This window comes from Onychomys torridus, chromosome 13 (assembly GCF_903995425.1).
Source record: "Onychomys torridus chromosome 13, mOncTor1.1, whole genome shotgun sequence".
Lineage (NCBI taxonomy): Eukaryota > Metazoa > Chordata > Mammalia > Rodentia > Cricetidae > Onychomys > Onychomys torridus.
Window position 1 is genome coordinate 43,418,268 of NC_050455.1, and position 24,364 is coordinate 43,442,631.

Sequence of the window (24,364 nt, forward strand, 5' to 3'; positions counted from 1 at the left end):
AAACTTCAGTTTATCAAGTGTGATTTATAAGCAACACTGATTTAGCTGGTAGATAACACTGCTGTCTAATCATTAGTAGTCAGACAACAGCCATGTGAACACATCAATTATGGGCCACTGCCAAAAGCCCTTGAGATCTTGGAGATTAACAGCCAATCCTCTGTTTTACAAGCTCACATCAAAAAGAATATTAATAAGAGGAGGGGCGATGTGAAAGCTTGTCAGAGTAATTCAGCCACTAACACAAGGATTTTTTTTTTTTTTCCTTTGCCTTCTCTTCTCTGTTGAATTGGGCCCAGGAAGAAGCTGGCAGTCAGCTACAAAGCACAGTCCTGCCAATTTCTTGGAAAATGTTTTTCACTAACATATGGGAGCTTGTAAGGGTCTGCAAACTGCTATTTGGTGAATAAAGACAAGCAAGACTTCTTCATGTCCCCTTGCAAATGCCAGGATGACACAAATTGAATCGTTATTGAATTATTTTTAAATTAGCATGCACAGTAGAAATAGCCACTGGCTTACCTCAATCAGAAATTCTGCAAAATCTCCTATGTATTCTGTTCCTAATACTTCTTCCGTCCACTGAAACTTAATTAAGAGGCGCTACTTACACATTAATGAGTTTCTCCAAATTAACACAGTGTTTCCCATTGTTGAAGAAATCACAATGTGTGTGCTAAGACTTCAATGTCGTTTCTCCAGCCCTCTCAGGAAAACAGATATAAATTCACTGATACCTCTAGAATTAGAATTACACCCGTTTTCACCACGCACACAGGTTCAGTTACCAAAGCCTGTATCAGAGGCACAGCCTTCATTTTGGTCCTCTCAGCCTTTTAACTTGCTACCAGTGAGGACTGCTGTATTTCTGTAAATGATCAGATTAAAGCAAACAGCTGGCAACTAATTATTTAGTGGGGTTCCAGCAGGCTCCCTAATATATGAACAGAAGCCACAGCAAAATGTGTGGCCTGGGTTTCCCTACCGTTTACAGATTTGTTTGCGCTTGGATCTGTAAAAGACTCTATATTTACAAAGTGTTTTCCTATTCTCTCATTTGTTGTTCTTCATTTGAAACTCAGCATGGGGTGGTGGGGAAAACATCAGGAAAGGGAAGCGAAGCAGGGGGTGCCTGTCACTTCTCCATAGCCTGTCTGGTCCCCAGTAAGCCACTTAATTCAAGGGCTTGTTGACGAGTATGTTAAATCAAGGAGTCTGCACTAGGTTCAAACACTTTGTGGAACCCAAGCAGCCCAGCAGTCTCCGAAGCTCTGGTTTCTACTTTTGTGTAGTATTTCCTTTCTCCTAATCCCGGGAGACAAGACCCCTAGATCTCAGTTAAAAGCATAACTTGTGAACCTAGAGGCAACTGAGCAGTCAGGAGGTAATTCCGGCAAGGGTTGTGCCAGTTTTTCACTACAGCAGACATCCTGAGACATGACTGCTTCCTGTCAGGTGTGGTGAGGCTCGCCTGTAATCCCAGCACTCAGGAGGCAGAGGCAGGTGGATCTCTGTGAGTTTGAGGCCAGCCTGGTCTACATGGTGAATTCCAGGACAGCCAAGAGTACATAGAGAAAACAAAACAAAAATAAACAAATAAAGGGATTTCTTTGTAGACCCAGGGTTCTGACATTCATTGAAAACCAGAGTTTCTTTGCCTGCAAACCAGAGATAACAGCATCTTACAATCATTAAAAGTTGTCATAAAAATGGACAAGATAACACTTTAAAAGTCTTTAAACATAATTGTAGGAGCTACTGTCAAGAATCATTCATTGGCCAGGCGGTGGTGGCGCGAGCCTTTAATCCCAGCACTCAGGAGGCAGAGGCAGGCAGATCTCCAGTTCCAGGCCAGCCAGGTCTACAGAGTGAGTTCCAAGAAAGACACAAAACTACACAGAGAAACCCTGTCTCAAAAACAAAACAAAACAAAAACAGAAACAAAAAAAAAGAATCATTCCTTGGGCAACAAGATTAAAACTTACTGTATCAGGATTAAAAGGAATTGACTGGTTCTTTTTCTTTCTTATCCTTCTAAGTAAATAATGTGTCTGGGGGGATGTAAGGGAGATTCAAGATGGCAGCTCTCCCCGGGTTTTGCTAATACCATCAGAAGGTTACACCAGTTTTGCTCAAACTATCTTTTTGTTGTGCCTGTAATTTTTGTTTTGTTTTTCAAAGCAGGGTACGACTGTATAGTCCAGGCTGGCCTCTAACTTACAAGGCTACTTCTACCTCTGCCTCCCCAGAGCTGGGATTTCAGGTGCGGGCCACTTTAAACAACTAAAACCGTTAAATGTTAAGAAAGACACAACCCAGTAGAGGCTTTCTAAGAGCCACAGCCATGTCTATGCAACACAGAAGCAGCAGAATTCATGCTGCTACAACTATACAAACATGCATAAATTTGATCAACAGTATCTATACTAGAAAGTTTATTTTACACTAGGTAGAGTGGCTCATGTCTTTAATCCCATCACTCGAGAGGCTGAAGCAGGAGGAGCTCTATGAGTTCAAGGTCAGCCTGTTCTACATAGTGAGTTCTGGGATAGCCAGAGCTATATATAGTGAGACTCATCTCAAAACAAAACAAAACAAAACAAAAAACCCAAATAATAATAATAGTAACAATAAATATAAATAGTAAAAAGTAAAATAATAATATAATGAATATGCTTAAATAGCATGTTGGGGTTAATGGGTAATTTAAAGGTTAAAAAATGAAACCATTGTTCTCCTTTTCAGGCAGAATCTCACTATGTAAATCCTTGGCTGACTCGTAACTTGCTATGAAGACCAGGCTGTCCTCAAACTCTGAGATCTGCCTGCCTCTGCCTCCCGAATGCCAGGATGAAAGGCATGCACTACCATGCATGACCCACCAAAACCACTGTTCTTTTCAACAACAGTTATGCCTAATGACTACACAGGGGTACAAACAATGGTGACGTATAGAAGCTGTCAGATAGGGTAATGTTTCAAATTCTTCCGTAAATTTTAGCACAGAGGAAAAAGGCTGAATTCATGCATGGTTTCCTAAGATCTCATCACACTCCACGCACAAGGGCTATTTTTATGCAGGTATGTATATGCACGTGTGTGTGTGTGTGTGTGTGTGTGTGTGTGTGTGTGTGTGTGTGGGCGTGCACACGTGCAAAGGCCTGAAACTAACTTTGAGTGTCCTCCATCAACTACTCTCCATCTTAGTTTTGAGATAATGCCTCTCACTAGACCCAGAGCCCTCCATTTCTGCTAGCCTGGCTGGCTAGTGCCCTAGAGAATACTGTCTGCAAGGCCCCAGGCCAGAATTATAGGTGAGTGTGGCCACACCTGGCTTTCTAACTGGGTGCCTCTGACATCTCAACTCAGGTCCTCACTCCTACATACCAAACTTTTTCTCCCCTGAGCCGTCTCCCCATCCCCGCCCCCCACTTTTTTCCTTTGCAAATCAGGTTTGCTTTGGTGTGAACTTCCCTATAGGCATCTCTCTCTTTCGTTTGAATACTGAGGGTATTTTCTTTTCATTTTTGGAAGAGTAGCTGTCCATTTTAGCTCTGGGGGTTTTGTGGCTAACAAAGAAACCCTGTCTCAAAAAACCAAAAAAAAAAAAAAAAAACCAAAATAAAAAAAAGAAACCATCAGACAAATCTCCCAACACACAGGACACTATTGCAATCTGTTATTCTGACACAGTGTAAACTTTCTGAGGAAATCATCTTTATCTTTGTTCTTTTAAAAGTCAACAGACAGGCCCTACCAGACTTGGGAAGCAGATGCAATCCAACCAATTACACAAATCATGGCACCTTTAAAGACTTTTTTTAAAAAATGCCTGTAAAAGCCAGACAGACAAAAACCCAGATCGTTTCTAACAGTGTCTTTGGTTGTGATCTCATAAGAGAAAAAAACAAAAAGATTTGGGCCCAGGGGAGCCACAGGGAAGACCCTCCTCTACCCTGTGACTGCAGTAAAGGAGTACTCTGCTCAAGTACTGACAGGGATAAAAAATAATCATGAGTGTCCTCAGCCACCCCCCACCACCACCACCCCCCACCCCCACCACCCCACCCCCCCCCCACCCCCCGCTCACAAGAGAAATGTGCACCAGCAGACCACAGAACAAAATGGCAAAGGTGGGTTGGGGATTTAGCTCAGTGGTAGACTGCTTGCCTAGCAAGCGCAAGGCCCTGGGTTTGATCCTCAGCTTAAAAAAAAGAAAAAACTTTCATCTGCGGTGTTGAAAGCAGGAACAGGGCTGGGGGATCACAGCTTTTGAGGAAATGGAAAGACATTCAGAAAATATGGCCCCCGAAAGAAAAACAAAAACAAACAAAAACAAAAAACAGAAACAGATAAGAGCCCATGACAATGGCTTTTGCCCGTTATCATAAAAGGTCAAAGCGCAGCTGACCAGAAGAGGTGACCTGCACAGGTAAGACTGCCTAGGAGGACATCCGTGCAACTGAGTGTTGGGACACTCCCCTAAACATCTCTTCAGTGGCCGGTGTCTGCTCTGCTCAGCCAAAGGGGCCAGCAAAGCACAGCCTGGCTCATCTTTACTACTTAAGCAGTTCATTTGTGCAGTGGAGTTTCCGCCCCAGGATTCCAGGAAGCAGGAATAAGTGTGTCCTGGCCAGAAAGCTACCTGGGGCTAGACGTGCAATCAGTGCTTCCGGCTCCCTCTCCCATGTGGCCACGCCTTGCCAACACCTTAATGAACTGGTATTTAAAGCATACTATGGTGATTTTTGGATAAGGAGCTCTCTATTCTAAAAGTAGATTCCAATAATCCTTCTTGGGAGGGAGGGAGAAAGGGAGATGGGGAGAAGGGAGGGAGGGAGGGAGAAGGGAGGGAGAGAGAGAGAGAGAGAGAGAGAGAGAGAGAGAGAGAATGAATGAATGAATGAATGAATGAATCTTCAGATAGTGGCTTGAATCTGTATCCAAATCCACACAAAGGAACATGGCAGGGCACCTGAGACTCAGTGTATGGGGAGGGGGAGGGGCTTTAAGCATTCCTTAAGTAACTGAGATATACAACTCCGATCAAAGCATAGTGGTCAAGCCAGGCACGGTGGTGGAGCAGGTCTGTAATTCCAGCACTCAAGAGGGAGAGGCAGGCAGATTCCGTGGGAGTTTAAGGCCAGTCCCGTCTACAGAGTTCCAGGACAGCCAGGACTACATAGTGAGACCACATCTCAATAAAAACACAAAAAGACTGAAAGAGTTACAGCGCCAGGAAAGCAGAAGAAAACAATCTGATGATCTTGGAATAAGAAAGGTCTCCCGCCGGGCGGCAGCAGCGGCGGCGTCAACATCGGCGCACGCCTTTAATCCCAGCACTCAGGAGGCAGAGGCAGGCGGATCTCTGTGAGTTGGAGGCCAGCCTGGTCTCCAAAGCAAGTTCCAGGAAAGGCGGAAAGCTGCACAAAGAAACCCTGTCTCGAAAAAAAAAAAAAAAAAAGAAAAGAAAAAGAAAAAGAAAGCTCTCCCTAAGCCATGCAGTGTCCAGCAGCCACGAAAGGAAACTAATTATTAACTTGATTACACAGTTTAGGATTTTGGCACAGGGGTAGTAGTTGGGAGTAGGTGGGGGACTTGCATAATTACAAACCAGAGCTAAGAAATGAGGAAAAAAATATTTGCAGGGGTGAAGAGATGGCTCAGCATCGAGAGCTCTGTCTGCTCTTCCAGAGGACCCGGGTTCAATTCGCAGCTCCTACCTGTCTGTAACTCCAGTTCCAGGGCTTCTGACACCCTCACACAGACATACATGCAGGCAAAACACCAATGAACATAAAATAAAAATAAATTATTTTTTAAAAAAAATTTGCAAACCATCTACCATGGAGGCTTGTTAGACCTCAAGGGAGAGTGAAAGGATTGGTATGAGCAAGAAATTTGCAAAATGTAAAAAATTAGTGTGTTTAATTAACATACATCTGAAGTACTTTCAAGTCAAGAAGTGGCTGGCTCACTATCAAACCAGGCAAAGATTACAAGTTCTCAATGCTTAAGAAAATACTGAGATACAACGGCTTGTACTAATGAAAAATACAAACTGACATGGTAAATTGCTATCAGATTAACATCCAAGCCAGAAAATCATAACCCAGGGTGGTAAACTGTAGTGAAACACACATTGTATGCTCTAGTGTTGAGTGATCCACCATGTACAATGGGGTTGGAGGAGAATTAAATGTTGAGATGTGTATATGAAAAGATGTTCACTAGGACACTTTTTTATAACTGAAAAACACTGCCAACAGCCTCCATGCAGACCAGATAAACTGGAATCCAAAGTAGAAAAGTGATTTCCACAACAGAGCTAAGTGAAAAGGGCCATGAACAGATCAGTTTCTTTAATGTGCTGTCATTTGTGCAGGAGATGAGAAGTACAGACCCATTGACAGATAGGAACCACTTCAAGGAAGACGTGGAGCTTAAAGGGGAGACTGGCTCTAGGGAGGTGGCTGGGGAGGATGAGGTACTGGGAAAAGAATGCCCAGTCTCCATTATGAGACAGATAATCACAACTTCAACTTTTCCAGACTCCTATACTGATTTTTAAAAAATTTTAAAGTTGTTTAAGAATTATTTTCAGTCTGAGGAAGGAGAATCTCCAGTTTGAGGCAAGCCTGGACCACACAGAGGATTCTGCATCACGAGCAACAAAACAAAGCAGCGGTGTACTGAACACAACAACTTCACTCAGGCTCCAAGCGGGAGACAGGCTCTTTGGCTTTAAGTCTGTTTGTGACAAGGCCCCACTGTACTGCTCAGGCTGGCCTCGAACTTGTGTGATCCTCCTGCCTCAACCTGTGCGACAACACCCAATCTGTAGATATGTTACACTCCCAAGGAATGAGAAAGTAGAGGTGGGTAAAACAAGAGACCCAACAGGTCGGTCTTTATAGCATCACCCCATCATTTTTTTTTTAATTCTGTTGTTTGCAAATGTAATAATAGTCAATTTTATTTATAATGTGGCAGCACATGTAGTATGTATGTGTGAGTGTGTGGGTGTGTGTAAGTGTATGTACTTATTGTGTGCTTGGGTGGTTATGTATGCGCATATATGTGTGTATAAAGAATGTATATGCATGTGTTGTTAGCTGTGAGAGTGTATGTGTGTATAAAGTATATGTGTGCATGTGTGAACACCTAAAACCTAGGAAACATTCCCTCAGGAAAGAATCTTTTTTCCATCAATATCTTCTAAGGAAAGTTCTAGATGGCCCATTTCCCATATCCCTCAGGACTGGCAGTGTTCCGTGCGGAATCAGTGGGCATAATTCACACAAGGTAATACTCCCATCTCCCTTCACCACTCAGAAATGAAAAATCAAAAGACCTCGGTAGGAATGGAGTCAGAAGTTTCTCGAAGACAGCTGAGATCACAGCCTGCCCCCACCACTGCATTCCTATACTCTTCTTTCCGTCATCCAGCTCAAGCCATGCTGGAGACTATATCTCCTCAGGCACACCAGCACGGCCCACCTCAGGGACTGCACTCTGGGATCTTCCCTCCATCCACGGCTCTCGACTGCACTCAGCGTCCTACTCAAGCACAGACATAGAAACTCTCCCTTGGACAAGTTCACTCTTCCATCCTCCCCTGATGGGTTTCTCCCTTACAACACCCACCACCGTGAAACAAAAAGGTTTCTCCATAAGAAACTAGAATATTTGCTTCAGAGGGCAGAGTCTTGCTCACTATGGTGGCTCAGAGACCCAGACACAGGCATTCAAAAACGACTTGTTCAATGAAGAAATGGATTAAAGGCATGACTAGAAATAAATTGAGATATGTGTAGGCATGTATATCCTGAATACAAAATAGTCAAAGATCCCTAAACCACAGGAGGAATGGGGGAAAAAAAATGGATACACAACTGTTGTCTACAACATCTCTATTAGTGAAATTTCTAAGTCCCTTAACACTGTAACAACTGGCACAGATGGTAAAATAAAATCTTCCTGGCCAGGGGCACCATTTCCCATCATGCTTAGCATGTGCAAGGCCCGTGCAGTCACCAGCAAAAAGTTGCTAGTTGTTGCTGCTGTTTTAATCAAAAGGGGTTTTGTTTTTTAGCCACAAATTCTACCAACTCTCTGTGTGTGACACTCTACTCCATTTCTCCATGCTACAGCCGAGGACTTGTTCAAATCCAAACGTCCAAGGCAGCCCCAGGTACCCAGTCTCTCTACCCTGATCCTCAATGCCTATTAAAGAGCATGTATTATTGCCTTCACCCTAGTATAATTATACTCCTCCTCCTTCCACAGCAGCATACAAACAGGCTAGTAAAAGTTCCTTACATTTTGAAAACGATAGATGTTAATTTTCCTGTCCCTTTTTAAGACAGGGTCGCATGTATCCTAGTCTGTCCTTGAACCTGCTTTACAGCTAAGGAGGACACTACGGATCAATCTTAGGGCTTGGTGCAAGCTAGGCAAGTATTCCACCTACATCCACAGCTAGAACCTCCCTCCCTGCCTTGGTAAATAACAAATATTTAGACCAATATTTCTGTCCTTATGTCAAGCCATTTAAAAAGTATTGACATATTCTGATTTTTCCCACCATCTAGAAAATAACCTAAGTCTTTCAGTGACATTTGAGTTCTCCTGTTCCTGTGTTTCAGTAAGGACTACAATTATTGAGCTTAGCAGCCATTGATTCTCAGTCTTCTTATCTTAACCTGAAATCTTGGCAGCATTTGGCACAGATGATCAGAGCCACCTGGATGGAATTTCTAAACTTGCTTTCCAGAAACACCAGATTGCCTGGGGTTTCCTGTTCCATCGCCCATGTGCCCCTGGCTCCTCTTAATACTCCATGGCTCAGCTCTGGTCTCTGTCTTTCCTAAGGACACTCACTTTCTGGGTGACTGCTCACAGCTTACCAACTTCCACCTCAACTTGTTCGAGTTCATCCGAGTCTGTGCCGACCCTAACCATCTAACTGAATGAAGGAAGGACACAAGCGTCAATGTGCCTAGTCTGTGTCAAAAGTGTATCATAGCTGGGTGTGATGGTGCATGCCTGTAAGGGCAATACTCAGAGGATGAGGGCAGGCTGATCAGAGGTTCAAGGTCACCCTCAGCTGTTTATTGAAGGAAGCCAGTCAGGAACACATGAGACCCTGTTTCACAAACCGAAACAAATAAAAAAAAGTGACTCGCTGGGCGGAGGTGATACATGCCTTTAATTCCAGCACTTGGGAGGCAGAGCCAGGCGGATCTCTGTGAGTTCGAGGCCAGCCTGGGCTACAGAGTGAGTTCCAAGAAAGGAGAAAAGCTACACAAAGAAACCCTGTTTCAAAAAACCAAAAAAAAAAAAAAAAAAAAAAATAGTGACTCATGACTCTTGATTTCCCTGACCCCACCCCCACCCCATTCACTTATTATCCTTAACTCTCACTATTTCATTCACAACTCCAGATTGCTTTAGTCCTAGTCTATTTTTACCTTTGGACAACATGACTACTTTCAACCAAACTCTATAGTTAATGAAGACACCTACCGTGTCTCATGGGAGCTTCTGAAAAAGTCCTGTAACCAATTTCACCGTGCCTCTGGCTGTCAGTTCCCCATACCGAAGAGCGGTCCAGAGGAAACTTTTTAGAACTCAAACTATATCAAGTTATTCCCTTGCTTAAAATTTGGAATCACATTTTCACTCCAACTAGCATGTGAACTCCTTAACCAGGGCCTACAAGGTCCTGCATGACCGGGCTAGGCCTGGGTCCCAATCCAATCTGGACACGGTCTGCGCAAAACACATGGCTCGTGTGTTATCTGAGGGGATTTAACAGCATGTGCAGTCAGCCAAGAAAAAGGCTAGGAAGCACATCCAAAAAAATAGTGCTTGCATCCAATCCAATCAATCCAGATTCCAAGCTCAGGCCCCCTCGAGCTCAGCATCACTTGCAGGATCTGCTGGCGCAGCTCTTTCAGCTCCAACTGGTCTTCCTCTTCCATCCCATGAGTACACTTGACAGAGCTCTTCACCCTCTAATGCAGCCTCAAACCATAGCCACCTCAGCCTCTGAGAGTCAGCCTCTTCCATCAGAGCAATGTCCTGTCATTGAAAGACTTAAAGAAACATCACCAAAAGCAGCTCACAAGCAGGGCAAATCTACAGTTTTTCCAGTGACCCTCTTTTTCCACTGTACAGCTGTTGGTTGTTGTTGTTGTTGTTTTTACTCTTTTGGCTCTTTGGTGGGCCCCCCACCCGGCTCCCAAATAATCACAGAGGCTTATTCTTTCTTGTGAATACCCGGCCTTAGCTTGGCTTGTTTCTTGCCAGCTTTTCTTAACTTCAATTAACCCATCTATCTTTTGCCTCCAGGCTTTTATCTTTCTCTATTCTATATACCCCCTCTTACAGCTTGCTGGCCCCCAATGTCCTCCTCCTTCTCCTCTCACTCCTTGATCTCCTCTTCCCAGATTTCTCCTTCTATTTATTCCTCTTTGCCTGGCAGCCCCACCTATCCCTCTCCTGCCTAGCTACTGGCCGTTCAGCTCTTTATTAGACCAATCAAATGTTTTAGACAGGCAAAGTAACAGTTTCACAGAGTTAAACAAAGGTAATACAAAAGAATGCAATAAATCTTTGCATCAGTATAGATGTAACCATCTTGTTAAATAAGAAACACGGAGCCAATTGCAGAGTTAAAAGCCAAGAGGTCAGAGCAATAGTTAAGAGCTGAAAACCTTACCCTTCACTGCTGCTGCTGTCTTTTCTCTCCACAAGATGTGGTGGTATTGTGTTCCCCCAAATATTGTGCACCCTAATAAACTTACCTGGGGTCAGAGACAGAACAGCCACTAGATATAGAGGCCAGAAAGTGATGGCACTTGGGAGGCAGAGCTAGGTGGATCTCTGTGTGTTCAAGGATACAGCCAAGCATGGTGACTCAAGCCTTTAATCCCAGGGAGTGATGGCAGAAAGCAAAAAGGTATATAAGGCATGAGGACCAGGAACTAAGTTAGTTAAGCATTTTGGCTGGTTAAGCTTTTAGGCTTTGGAGCAGCACAGTCCAGCTGAGATCCATTTGGATGAGGACTCAGAAGCATTCAGTCTGAGGAAAAAGGATCAGCTGAGGAACTGGTGAGGTAAGGAAGCTGTGGCTTGTTCTGCTTCTCTGATCTTCCAGCATTCACCCCAATAACTGGCCCCGGGTTTGTTTTCATTAATAAGAACTGTTAAGACTCCTGCTACACATCATTAACAAATACGCTACAGCATAAACAAATGAAACACATCTTCAACTAATATTCTACAACACCGTGTTTTAATATCCGGGTTGGGGATTTAGCTCAGTGGTAGAGTGTTTGCCTAGCAAGTGCAAGGCCCTGGGTTCAATCCCCAGCTTAAAAAAAAAAAAAGATAGTCCAGAATTTCTCCTTTTTTTCTTTCTAATATTCATTTATTTTTATGTGCATTGGTGTTTTGCCTGTGTGTATGTATGTCTGTGTAAGGGTGTCAGATTCACTGGAACTGGAGTTACAGACAGTTATGAGTTGCCATGTGGGTGCTGGGAATTGAACCTGGGTCCTCTAGAAGAACAAGCAGCCAGTGTTCTCAACCACTGAGCCATCTCTCCAGCCCCAGTGCAGAATTTCTAATGGGAAAAAAAAAATGCAACTGTGTGCTCTGTAGATTCTAACTCCCATTGCCCAAATCAAGGCTTGGGATGAAATAAAATATACTACTACTTGCATAAATCCTGTCTTCTTATAACCCACTGTGTCCTTGGGCCTCCTGTAGCCTGAACTGCATAAGGCAATCCTCACCTCATCAGTCATGTACAGTATTCTTATTTCCATTCTTGGAATTAATTTATCAGGTTCATGAGAAATCTACAACAAATTGTAGAAACCACAACATAACTGGACATACATATATGAAATTCATAACAAATACAAAATACAGAAATAAACAGCATGAGTGTTATTCTCAAGTTGTCTCACAGTACACTTGAGTGATGCCACCCATCCCCAGGATCTCACGTGCTTACTGGCTCTCTACACTAAGTTATAAAAGGTTTTAAAATTCAGGAGGGGGAAATGTCACATTCTGCATCAGTCTTAGCACTTTCATTTGTAATGCCATATTAAAAGAAATCTCTACAGAAAGGATAAGGGATACAGCTCAGTGATAGAGTGTTTCCTAGTATGAATGAGGCCCTCCGTTGGGAAGAAGGAGGGGAGGGAGGGAGAAAAAAAAAGAAAGAGAAGGGGGGCAGGAGAAAGAATAGAGCAAGCTGATTCTAAAAGCAGCCTGACGCACAGGAAGAAAAGATGGCTCCTCAAAGAGTGTCACAGAAGCCAGTAACCACACCCTCCTGACTATCTTCCTACCAGACAATCCCTACATTTGAGCCTCATTATCGCTGGTCTTTATCAGTCTATTCACGGAGCACTAGAGAGTGCTATCTCAAAATCACCATTAGGGGCCAACCAATGGATTGCTAACCCAGGGCAAAGCTCTTGACAAACAGAAGGAGAAAAACCAGACTATAAACAGATGGGAGTCTATCAGAAGATGGAGAAAGATAGTTTTGCAGGAAGTTAGCCAAGGGGAACAAGGCAAAGATCACTTCCGTGTTGGGGCAGAGAACCTTCAGCTAACCTTGCTCTTCAATGCCTTTTGTGTAACAGCCCCATAGACTTCAACTTACTCCCACACAGGAAGAATTCTCTCCATACTCTTTTATACATGTCCTTTCATAACCTGAAACTCACCACACCAACATGACTGTCCATTTTCTTCTTTTTCAAAATCTTCATTCCTTGCAAAACAACCTCTGTCTTAAACCTTAGGCTGATTTAAAGATCCCATCATCAACTATGAAAGCAACTGGTATATGGTTAAGTATGACACATTAATTTAGCTCTCTTAGCTCAATCACTACTCTACACTCTGATGTCTGGTGCATTTCCTTTCCCATGCAAGAAATGTACCTATGTTGCTTCCTCATAGATCATTTTCCATAGCTCATGTCCACTTTACTCAAACAAAACAAACATCATCAATAGCTGCACATCCTCCCCTTCTGTCTATTCCCTGAAGCCATTAGTACATCATTTCTTTCTCTCCCTATAAATCTAGGTAATACCCCCCCACACACACACACAAAAAAAAAATCAGCATAGAATCTATTAGCCTACCAACTTCAAAGAAAACTTACTAGGGGAAAAGAAAGGTAATTTATGAGTTCAAGAATTAGGTCATCAGTATCCTGACTACAAAGCATGAAAGAGCCAGGTCTACGCTTTCAGCACCCATCTGCATAAGAAGAGATGGGAAGGAGGAAGTCTTAAAAGTAGTTTTGAAAGCGTCCACACAGATTATTTTCACTCATTCTGGCATGGCTATCATAGGCAAGGATTGAGAAGAAGAAATAGAGGCTGAAACCAAACTTGCTGCTGTGTCTCTGGGCTCCACAGCATCAGTGTGAGAGGAACACGCTGGCCCAGGATTCCAAGCCAAGTCTAAGGCAGGAGCAGCACAAGCGACTTTAATGGCTAATGAGTTAGTAACCAATGACCTTAACCAAGAATCGCCAGTGATGAGGAAGTAGGAGCTGGCCACCCTTGTGAGGAAGGAGGTTCTGAGCTTGGGAATGACTAAACTCACAAGTGTCAGGAGCAGAATACAATACTCTTCTTCCACGTCCTTCCTGAGCTATAAGCAGTTCTTCAAGTGTTCCCTGCCTGTATATACATGTATGTGTGTGTTTAGGTCTATATGAATGTGTGTTTATAAATATAAACTATACATATATGCTATATTTAGTGATTTATGGTTACTTTTAATTCTTTTTTGTTGTTGTTGTTTACTCGTTTCCCACACTCCCCCAAAGGGTACTTTGAAATCTTTCCAGTTTTCACAATTAAACCTAACCATCTGGACAAAAATCTTCACATTCACTAAATGAGTCACAGATTTTGTGGGTAAGCTGAGAAACTAAATGCTATGCTCAGCGCTAGGATTTAAACCACATCTACCACAGCAAAACACTCTCTCTCCAATAATCTCTCCAATTATGCACGCACATTCAGACTCAAATGACATGGAGGCGACTACACCCCACTGCACAGAATTATTTATCCAGTTAGTTTCATTCTTTACGCCCTAAAACAAGCAACAACAAACTCCAAATGAGGGGGACTCCAGAAACCTTGTAGAATTCATGGAGATGAAAGAGAGATCGTTGCCTAGGTCTTTACCACCATTTAATTCTTGCCTTTTACTGGTGTATGGTGGCAAGCTGCTCACCACACTAACAAGCAACTTGAGGGGCTGGAAAAACAGCTCAGCAGTTAAAAACCTATACCTAGGGCTGGGCATTTAGCTCAGTGGTAGAGCGCTTGACTAGCAAGCGCAAGGCCCTGGGTTCGATCCTCAGCTCCACATACAAAAAAAAAAAACCAAAAAACCTATGCCTAGAGGACTTGAGTTCAACTCCGGCACCCATGCCAGGCTGCTCACAAGTGCTGTAACTCCAGCTTCAGGGAAGAAGATCCAACACCTCTGGCTTCCACAGGCAGATACACACACACACACACACACACACACACACACACACACACACACACACGAGCGCGCGCCTACAAGCATGCGCATACCTGTACACACATACACATAATTTTAATAAATAGAATAAATCATTAAAAGAAATCTACGTGAAAGAATCTGTATGTTGAGTGTTGTATTCTAGTAAAGATGTGGACTAAATAAACAGTTCAAGTATAAAAGTCTTCTGGTTTCTACGGTGTTTACAACAATTGTCAGAAACTCAAGGTGTTTAAGATTTACTATCCAGACAGCTGAGCTCTAACAAGGCAAGTCATTTCGTGTTGTCATCCAATCACTGGCACATAACAGCAGCTACTAAGAGTCCCCGTCACTCTAAAACCGGGCAGGATTAGCCCCTGGAAGTAACCGCAGCTACACTAGCTCCTGGCCATGGAAAAGATTGGTTGGTACCAGGAAATAATGTACGCGATCTTGCAGCAGGCTGGTGGATTCACGTGGTAGTCTTTCAAAGTGCACCTTAAGCCTTTAATATAAGCTAAGATAGAAAGAATTAGACTTGGTGTAAGCAGATTTATAGAAATCATTTTCAGAGCATCTTAGCTTAGCTCCCTCCCCCACACACATTGTATGCTGGTAACAAAAAGGATCCATCCAAACAGCTTATAAAACGGGCCAAACCGGACCAGCAGGACCCGAGAGGAACTCCTATGTTAAGTTATAGGGGCAGAAAACTCAGCACCTGCCCTCCCCCATTCTTTTGGTTGTTTGGTTTGGTTTGGTTTTTCTACCCCGAACTCTCAGAGATCCTCCTGCCTCTGCCTCCCGAGTGCTGGGATTAAAGGCGTGCGCCACCGCCGCCCCGCCCTCCTCCATTCTTCGTCCTCTTTGTGAATGGAAACGGAACACCTGAGTAGAAGGCATGTTGAGGTGATGACTTCTTAAAAGGCTGGCGAGTATTTCCATCATGGAGGCAGTGAGAACCGGCAAAAAAAAAAAAAAAAAAAAAAAAAAGGCTTTCTTTCCAGGAAAGGCTAAGGCTGTAGGGATATTCATGCTCACACCACTCCCATGTTTTCACACAGGTTAATGTGGAACGTTTCCCGAACTTGCCCGTCATCCTTTCACAGGGGCCATACAATGTCCCTGTATCTTTTCAGCTTAGGTATATGCTCTGCTGAAGAGAGAATCATGTTTTTCCAATTTTACATTTGCATTTTGGTTTGCTAAGCAAACATTAACATTTAAACAAAGAATGATCACCAAAGAATCAAATTTAGGTGAACATTTGAAGAAGTTCATATTTTCAGTAATTTTTTTTTTTTTTTTTGGACAGGTTCTCCTATGTAGCCCTGGCTGGCCGAGAACTCACAAAGATCCACCTGCCTCGGACACTCGAGTGCTGGGATTAAAACTTTGAGGCATCGGGTCCAGTTATTCTTTACATTTAAAAGCACATTTTCATTTGCTCTGCTTGCTGACAATGGTAGTTGTGGCCACGGTGAAGATTTGAAAGTCTACAGTGTCAAATAATTAAGCTGAATTCTCACAGAAGAAAAATCAGGTCTCTTTGCTCATTAGTACAGAACGTATTACCAGAAAAGCATCAAATATAAAGAATAGCACATTTAAAACGGCAGAAGTAGTTTGAGAATGAGGCCATTTAGACCTGATCTTTTATATCTTTTTTGTTCCTCAATTCCTGCATCGCCAGGAATTCTCTTCTAGGGACTAGTGACTAGTCCCAAATAAAGCTACCAGCCTGCCATTTGGAGGGGAAATCATGTCATTTCAAAGGGATTAGAATGATAGGACCAAACCTTGAGAGAGAAGACAACCCAGGTCACTTTGAGCAGACTGGGATCTTGTAAGCTCAGTTTATTAAGAATGTATCAAGTGGGGAATAGAGGGGTGGCTCAGTGGTGGAGAGCACCCAACTGGCCGGGCATGGTGACACATGCCTTTAATCCCAGTACTCAGAAGGCAGAGGCAGAGGCAGGCGGATCTCTGTGAGTTCAAGGCCAGCCTGGTCTACAGAGTGAGTTCCAGGACAGACAGAGATACACAGAGAAAGCATATCTCAAAAGAGCAGTTTGAAATAAGGGGTTTCACTCCTAAGACTGATGTAAAAATATAAGTAGTGAATGAGGAGGTGTTTAGACTTGACACTTCCAGAAAATAGTAGTTTACTGGAGACACCCCTAAATCTTTTTATCCAAAAGATTAGAATGGGAACAAAGGCTATTGTTTCGGGTATTCTATTGTACTAAGAAAAGTTCATCTGACATTGTCTAGAGAGAATCGCCCTGGCTTCAGACTTCCAAACAACAGCTCTTTGGCCCCGTGATTGCTATACGACCTGACTGCCTTCCTGGGGGAGTCCCTTTCTGTTCAGAACCATGCTACTACCCAATGAAATAGGGGGTATTTCTAAGAAATGTCCCAACAGTTCTGGAGAATGTGTTGGGTAGGATCTTGGGGCACCAAGGACCCTCCATTACCCATGCTCATGTCCAAACCTGTCTTCTGCTCCCCAGGTAGTACCCCTCCCTGCTTGACCCTCCCCACCACCATCCCAAGGAAACAGAAGAGAAACACAGCAAGAGTGCTCAGCAAGAGTGCTCAAGCCCTTCTCTCGACTACAAGAAGCTTAGGGTTTTAAAGTCGTGACTAGGCAAGGAACTGATAACCACCTGCCTTCCCACCTTCTGCCTCATTTCTCAATAGTTTAAGACATGTTCTTGGCCAAGCAGTCTTCCTGGTAAATACTTAAATAATCCATTTTTTTGCCTCCCTACACCCACGAAGCACAACCATGGGCATTTAGTCTCTGTCATTTACAGGCTCATTTTGTCACCCACCAGTCCATTGGATTTAGTGAGGAGTCAGTCTTAGTGTGTAAACAAAGGGTTTGCTCTACAATTAAACCATTCATTTGTCCTTTTTGTTGTTGTTGTTTAACAGCTTGGCTACAGACCAACCCAGAGACTCCTAGGTTCGTCCATTATTTTGCTCTCCCGACGGTTAAAAGCTCATTCGCAGTTTAGAACACTCTGCAACATCCACAAAGGCATGAAATGTTTCCAAGACGCACAGTGACTTCTAAATACACAATGAGTAGTTGTGTGCAGCAGCACCTCACCCACCTGCCACCCACCCCCAACACAAATGCCAGGCCCCAATTAAGCACCCTGGGGGCTTTCAAAGAAGTTCTGCTAAGTTGCAAGTACAGCAAGATCCACTTGAAATCCAACTGTCCAATGTGCTTTTCCTCCCAAGATAGGGGAAAAGATTGGGGCAGACTGACATTATTAAGGAGTAATTAGTGAATCCCAGGAGTGGAAGGGCCAGTCACGCTTATTATGAAGTTTCGGTACAGAAGTGCAATGCTTCTTAAACTAGAGGGTCTCCACAATCTAAGAGGCCCATGTCTAAAAATTGTAGGGATTTCAATCTGCCCGTTTTTTTTCTTTTAAGACATTAAGAGAGAAGAAAGGAAGTCACACAAAAAACTTGCTTATTGCTTTTAGAAAGTTTGTATATAGTTTAAATTAAGGACTTTTGTAGAAATCATTTGAGCCATTTATATTTAATAGATAATAAACATGAAGAATTTTGGTAAAAAGTCATCTAAGTTATTGATATTCAATATATAATAAATAAATTAAAATAAGACCTGTTTAAATGCAGTAAAATAAACACTCCTTCTTGATTACAGAGATTGAAAATAGCTCATAAAAAGGATAATGAAAAAAAAAGTCAATCAACTTGGGGCTTTTATTATTATATGACAATGACCTTGAAAAGACAATGGATGCATTCATTCACATGTGGAAGTGTTACTTAGAAACTGAGTGACGTGATCAACATAACCACTTTAGCATCAATAAAACCCTTCACACCTCTTTAAAGCCCATTACCGTTGTTGGTATCAATCTGCCAAGATGCTTGAGGAAGGAACTCTCCTATAAAATGTGCCAATAAATTCTGCTGTTTACATCCTTTAATGTCAAGAGTACCACCTCTCCACCAATGCTAAGCCACAGGTCCACTGTCATGTGTACTAAAATTCTCCAGGACAGTATTAGAGAAAGTGGTTTCTCAGGGATGTAATGAAAAGAGCATTCTTAGCTTTTCTTTCTTGGTCAAGATTTAAACACCTCCAATGTTCACACAAATCAGGTGGATCAACAACTTGGTGAAGATTCATTGAAAAGGAGAAAAGAGAGTAATGAACATTGTTGTATAAAAATTTCTCCCCGGCTGGGCAGTGGCGGCACATGCCTTTAATCCCAGCACTCAGGAGGCAGAGGCAGGCAGATTTCTGTGAGTTCGAGGCCAGCCTGGTCTCCAAATCGAGTTCCAGGAAAGGCTCAAAGCTACATAGAGAAACCTTGTCTCGAAAAACAAAAACAAAACAAACAAACAAACAAAAAATTCTTCTAAGGTAGAAGCAACCTGAAACCCAGAACCCAGTCCCTTCTCATAGTCTGTGCACTTCTGTATGGGGGGTGGGGTGGGGTAGGTCATGGGACTCCATAGGTAGCAACACAATGGCATCAACAACCCCAAGAGGTTGTGCTCCAAGGGGCTTGGACACAATTTAGGGTACTTGTTAGTGCTTACAATGACATCATTAATGCAATCTTATTTATCAAACCAAGCAATGACCCAATTACTCTATCTGGGGTTACAACTTTTGGCCATAAAAATGAAAGAACTTTAAAATGTAGCATGTAACTGTGTCTTGGCCAAATATAGCTGTGCTATATTTAGAAGTAAATTTGTATTTGTGTTCTATTAAAACACTCCTCAGGGGCCCCTCCTTAGCCAAATATCCTGTTTTGTTTATTTTAGAAATTCTTACAAAGTGTTTTTTGCAAAACTTAGACACATGCAATACGTTCTGGAGAATCTTTTTTTTTTTTTTTTTTTAAGCTGAGGATTGAACCCAGGGCCTTGCACTTGCTAGGCAAGCTCTCTATCACTGAGCTAAATCCCCAACCCCATGTTCTGGGAAATCTTGAAGGATGGCTGCTGAGGTGGGGGTAGGGTGGGGAGCGGGGACCCTAACCAAAGGACTAGCAACCCCTGGAAGTTCCTGATAATCGTGAATTTTCCCTTTTTGAGTAAATCCAAGGACTCAACAAATGATAGATAGATGATAGATAGATAGATAGATAGATAGATAGATAGGGAGATAGATAGGGAGATAGATAGGGAGATAGAGAGAGATAGAGAGATAGATATATATATATAGAGAGAGAGAGATAGATAAACAGACAAATAAATAGATGAATAAATAAATAAATAATTGTTGAAGGGCATTAATTTGTTTCTAGATGTGTGCATGTAAGTAAAACAGCAGTCATAATGTGGAAATTTCAGTCACATTTTACAACTAATTGGAAGCAGATTAGAATTCCGCCTCAGGGGAACGTTGTCAGACTAGAAGCTGGAGCAAATGAAGAAAGAGGTGAAGGCGTCCTGAAGAGCTGACAGATTTACTGCGCTCAGGGCCATAAACGGGTCCCCGCTGCAAGGAGGGTGCGTCCCCGTCCCCGCAGTCCAGGAGCGGGCAGCGAGGCCCCTAGGGATCCAGGCCGCTCGGTATCTGGTCCCCTCACACACAAAAAAGGGACCTGCACGGTGACACATGGGTGGATGCCCAAGTCCAAGGGGGAGGGCCTTTCTTTGCCAGGTGGGGGAGGGGAGGGGGCAGGGGAAGCAGCTTGTGAGGGCTCATAGAGCCATGAAGTAATGGAAACAGCTGCTGGCTTTCGACTTCAATGTCTGGCATCTGCCGCGCCATCTCGGGAAAGGCTGGGGAAGGGTTTGGGCAAGGAATGTAAATGGAGACAATTGCCCAAATGGAGCTGGATGCAGGGGGTAGAGGGAGACCAATTGCTCCCTTCTGAAATCACATTGCTCCCTGTGGGCAGCAGCAAGCACACATGAGGGACTTAAGTCAGACTGCACCTTGCAGCAGTTGACAGATCTGAGAATGCTCAGCGCTTCTCCATCGGTTACCAGGATGTCAGACAATGCAGGCTGCCTCGTTGACCCAGTGTCCACCATTCATCAATGCTCTGCCCAACTTCCACTCAGCTTCACATCGAGTTAAAACTCCCTATTTCACTGACTTGCGGTTTTTGTTGTTGTTGTTGTTTTTTTTTTTAAAATCACCACTTACTTTTGATCTAGGTCAAAGGTCAGGTTCTATTTGTTCTTGTCTATTTTCTCCTTCACTTCCTAGATGCAGTCCCTAATTTCATTCCCATCACAAAAGAGTTGGAACCTGGGGAACACAGCCCCAAGTGCCACTCTGCTAACCATGAACCCATAATAAAACCCAGATTTGATAGTGTTATCCATGTACTGTGGTGAGCCACATGTAAACAAACAGTTCTCCGTGAAGAACGAAATCCCAAGGTTTCCGTCTTTCCAAGTCAAACATTATTGTTTTGAATATGAGCTATCCATAAAGTCAGTGAAGGAAATGACAGGAAATTCAAAAGTAAGCTGGTCTGGCTGAGCACAGTTTGGAAAAGGAAAGGAGCGGGGAGGGGGTAAGAGGTGGGGAGGAGTAATGTTCTCCAAGTCCCCCTCTTCACTTTAAGTGAAGAATGAGCTAAACTGTAAAATCCATACAGGAACATAAACAGTGACTTTATGCTAGCGGAATCCAAAAGTGTGCTGAGGCTAGTACCTCACCCAAGCGCAGCCCTCCAACAACATAGGTCGCTGAACTAACTAGGAACAACTTGGACCTGACCTTTGAACCCTCAGTGACTAACATGAAGGACACAGAGGTGTAAGGAACTCAGCCAGTCAGAGAGCCAGACAAGCTTTCTTACCAAACCAGGAGTTTTCTTTAAACAAAAAGGCGAACAGCAACTTTCAGGAGTTTACCAAGTGTGACCAACTGCACCTTTGTCATCTGTTGCTAATTGAAGCCTATAAAAGAGCCCATTTCTTAAAACACATTACAAACACTTTATATATATATAATATATGTGTGTGTGTGTGTACACATATGTATAATTATACATATATATGTATAAATGTATACACACACACACACACACACACACACACACACACACACACACACTTACTGCCACATGAGAAAAGCCGGAATCAAGCTCACTGTTAGAAGATCAACACAACCAAAGACCAAGCTATTATTTCAAACTGTCAGGGGGAAGCAGTAAAATTGCTACCAGGTCTCCTTAAGTTACCCTTCAATAAAAAAGAAGCCATCAGGGAAATAAGAGGAAAAGAAAACACATCAAAACCTTCAAAGTCCCTTTAAGTAAAATTATACGTCTGTGGCACCATGCCATCTGCTCTCTGGTTAACATAATAAACCCATTCTCAACCCGAAATATGTGCTTTCTAAAATCGTTATGAACAGCACAAAACACAGCCAATATATTTTTATTTACCCCTAAACTGTGAAGCCTACAGTCCTATGGCATTATTAGGGTATGCCTAAATGTCCCCCCTCAGCTAGTAAGGTGCTAGCTGGCAATGAAGGGTCCCAGGAGGAAGAAAGCTAGGTGGCTGAGAGTCCCAGTGAATAATAATCAGACTGTGTTGGGGTGACAAGATGGGAACGAAGAGGGAGGGCTTTGAAAAAGTTCACAGAGATGTCTGTTCATCTTTTCAAACCCACTTGACATAACCAGAACAGCCTGATGGTTGGGTTCTCCATTACAGCTACATCACAGTCTTTACATTTTCATTTAGCTTTCCTGGGAGTCAAACCTCCTTCTGAATACAGAGCCCTGTAGTTTAAGGCCCATTGGCTGACCAAACACAAGTCCTTGCTTTGTGATCACTTCAGTTCTTGAAGCAAAACCCATCTCTTCTACTACTCCCCAAAGGTCAAAATTTAGCAAAATCTAACAGGCATTGCAACGTTCAGCTTTCAGAACAAAGCGCCTGTCCTACCATCTTGAATTCCCCTGCAGCTCTCAAAATGACATTACAAACAGCCCAACTGCTGGTCAACCAGCTAAGGGGAGTTTAACAACCTTTCATCCTGTGGCAATGGCTTTTGTTCCACTTGCCAAAACCTTTAGCAGAAAGCACTCGTAACAGGAAGCAAGCAGTCACTGGTGAAATTTCGCTGGGAAGACAGAACTGGACACAGAGGAAGGGGCCTCCTTTCTCTTGAGCAGGAGTGAAATGAAAATCAATGGTGCACTTTTTTTTTTTTAAAGTACATTGATTCATTCATTTACTCATGTATGTATTTATGGGTGCATCTGCCCTCACGTGAGGGGGTGTGCCCCTGCCACACGGCACATGAAGAGGGCCAGAGGACAAATCACAAGAGCCGGTTCTTGGGACCACAATGTGGGTCCCAAGGAATAAGCGCTAGGTTGGTGTGGCAAGTGCTTTTACCCTTTGAGTCATCTCAAAAACTTTGGGGTTTTTGGGGTTTTTTGTCTGTTTGTCTGCTTTGGTTTTGAGAATAAAGCTCATACTGTCTAAGACTACCACACCAACATCTCTATACGCAATGACATTTAGACACACAGACCTCTATGAAAGACCCCTTACAGGGCTCCGATGGGATCCTTACATTACTTACTGGGTGGCCACCTAAGCCTGTTTCCTGTCCCTGACCATATTCAATGACCCAGGCATCAGGCATGTGTTATTTGCTGGTAGCAATCCTAATAAAGAGGTGATGTTCTCACTGTGATGTTGCTGCCAAGGGTAACCCAGTGTTTCCTTTATACCGGCTTCTACGTGACAGGAGAATGCTATCCAGGTGACTTAGAAATAAACTGTTTATCATTCAAGCAAAACCCTTGATGTTCAGATTGCTGGCAAGTTGAGAGTGCTGGTAATCAAACCTATGTTGTGCTGTAGTAATTACTATGACAAACTTCCCAATGCTTAATATGAAAGAATAGAAGAGCTCCATCCCTCCACCTCTTCTACACCTCTAGAGTGTGTTCAACGTGGCAATTATCTTCGTTCAAGCTGCAGAGTTTAAATTGCATTGAAACTCAATTATACCCATGACTTTTTTAAACATAACACTTCAAAAGGCAGGTTTCATCACACTCAAATCACTGAGCAAAATCTCTTTCCCAGATTATAAAAAAGAAATTTTTATCCCCTCCCAAGAGACATCTTCAAATGCAAAACTGACTTTCCCTGAAGCTTTGGATCTACTTTTCTTTTCTTCTTTTTTTTTTTCTTCTGCCTGTGAATGCAGATGGAAGGCTGAGCATTGTTGAAAGACAAAGAGGGTGCCCACCTGATTTTAAAACAAATGGTTCAACCTGCAGGTCTCCCAAATGTCATTCATTACCAATAGCCCCGATTGCCATCACCTTCAAAGAGCAGAGCAGACACAAAAACACTTTCCTTTGCTACTCTTACAAAATACGAAGGAACGAGAAGTAGTAAATTTATGATTTAAGTGCTTGTGGCTAAAATAGCTTTCCAATTATCAAGGGCCTCTTAGACTGAGCAAGAATGCATTATGTGCTAATGACCACAACGAGGGGTCCCTTCTCCACTCCTTTGTCAGAACCCAAGCAGATAGTCCCCTGCAGCTTCACCATTAACATGTCTGTTTCCTGTCAGCCCACTCAGAGATAATGTCATTTATCTCAGGAAGGCACAAGCTCAGTCATTAGCTTCAATAAAAGACCTCAAACAAAGGCCGGATAATGTCTTACCCAGGGTTCCCACTAAACCCAGAACCAAAAATCCTGGCGTCTAAGAGCCAAGGACTCAAAAGTTACCCTTAACGGAATATGTTGTTGCTTATCGAGGATTCTAAAGT

General features: G+C 43.0%; 1 protein-coding gene and 1 non-coding gene across 4 annotated transcripts in view; both read right to left on the bottom strand.

Annotated features, from left to right (window-relative positions):
* The window catches only part of Znf608 (zinc finger protein 608), a 112,320-nt gene that overhangs the window by 78,241 nt on the left and 9,715 nt on the right, over window positions 1–24,364 (bottom strand). The gene's annotated exons all lie outside the window — the stretch shown is intronic.
* On the bottom strand, window positions 15,636–15,738 carry LOC118595075. The gene has a single exon (XR_004946450.1). It is a non-coding gene; the product is annotated as a U6 spliceosomal RNA (small nuclear RNA).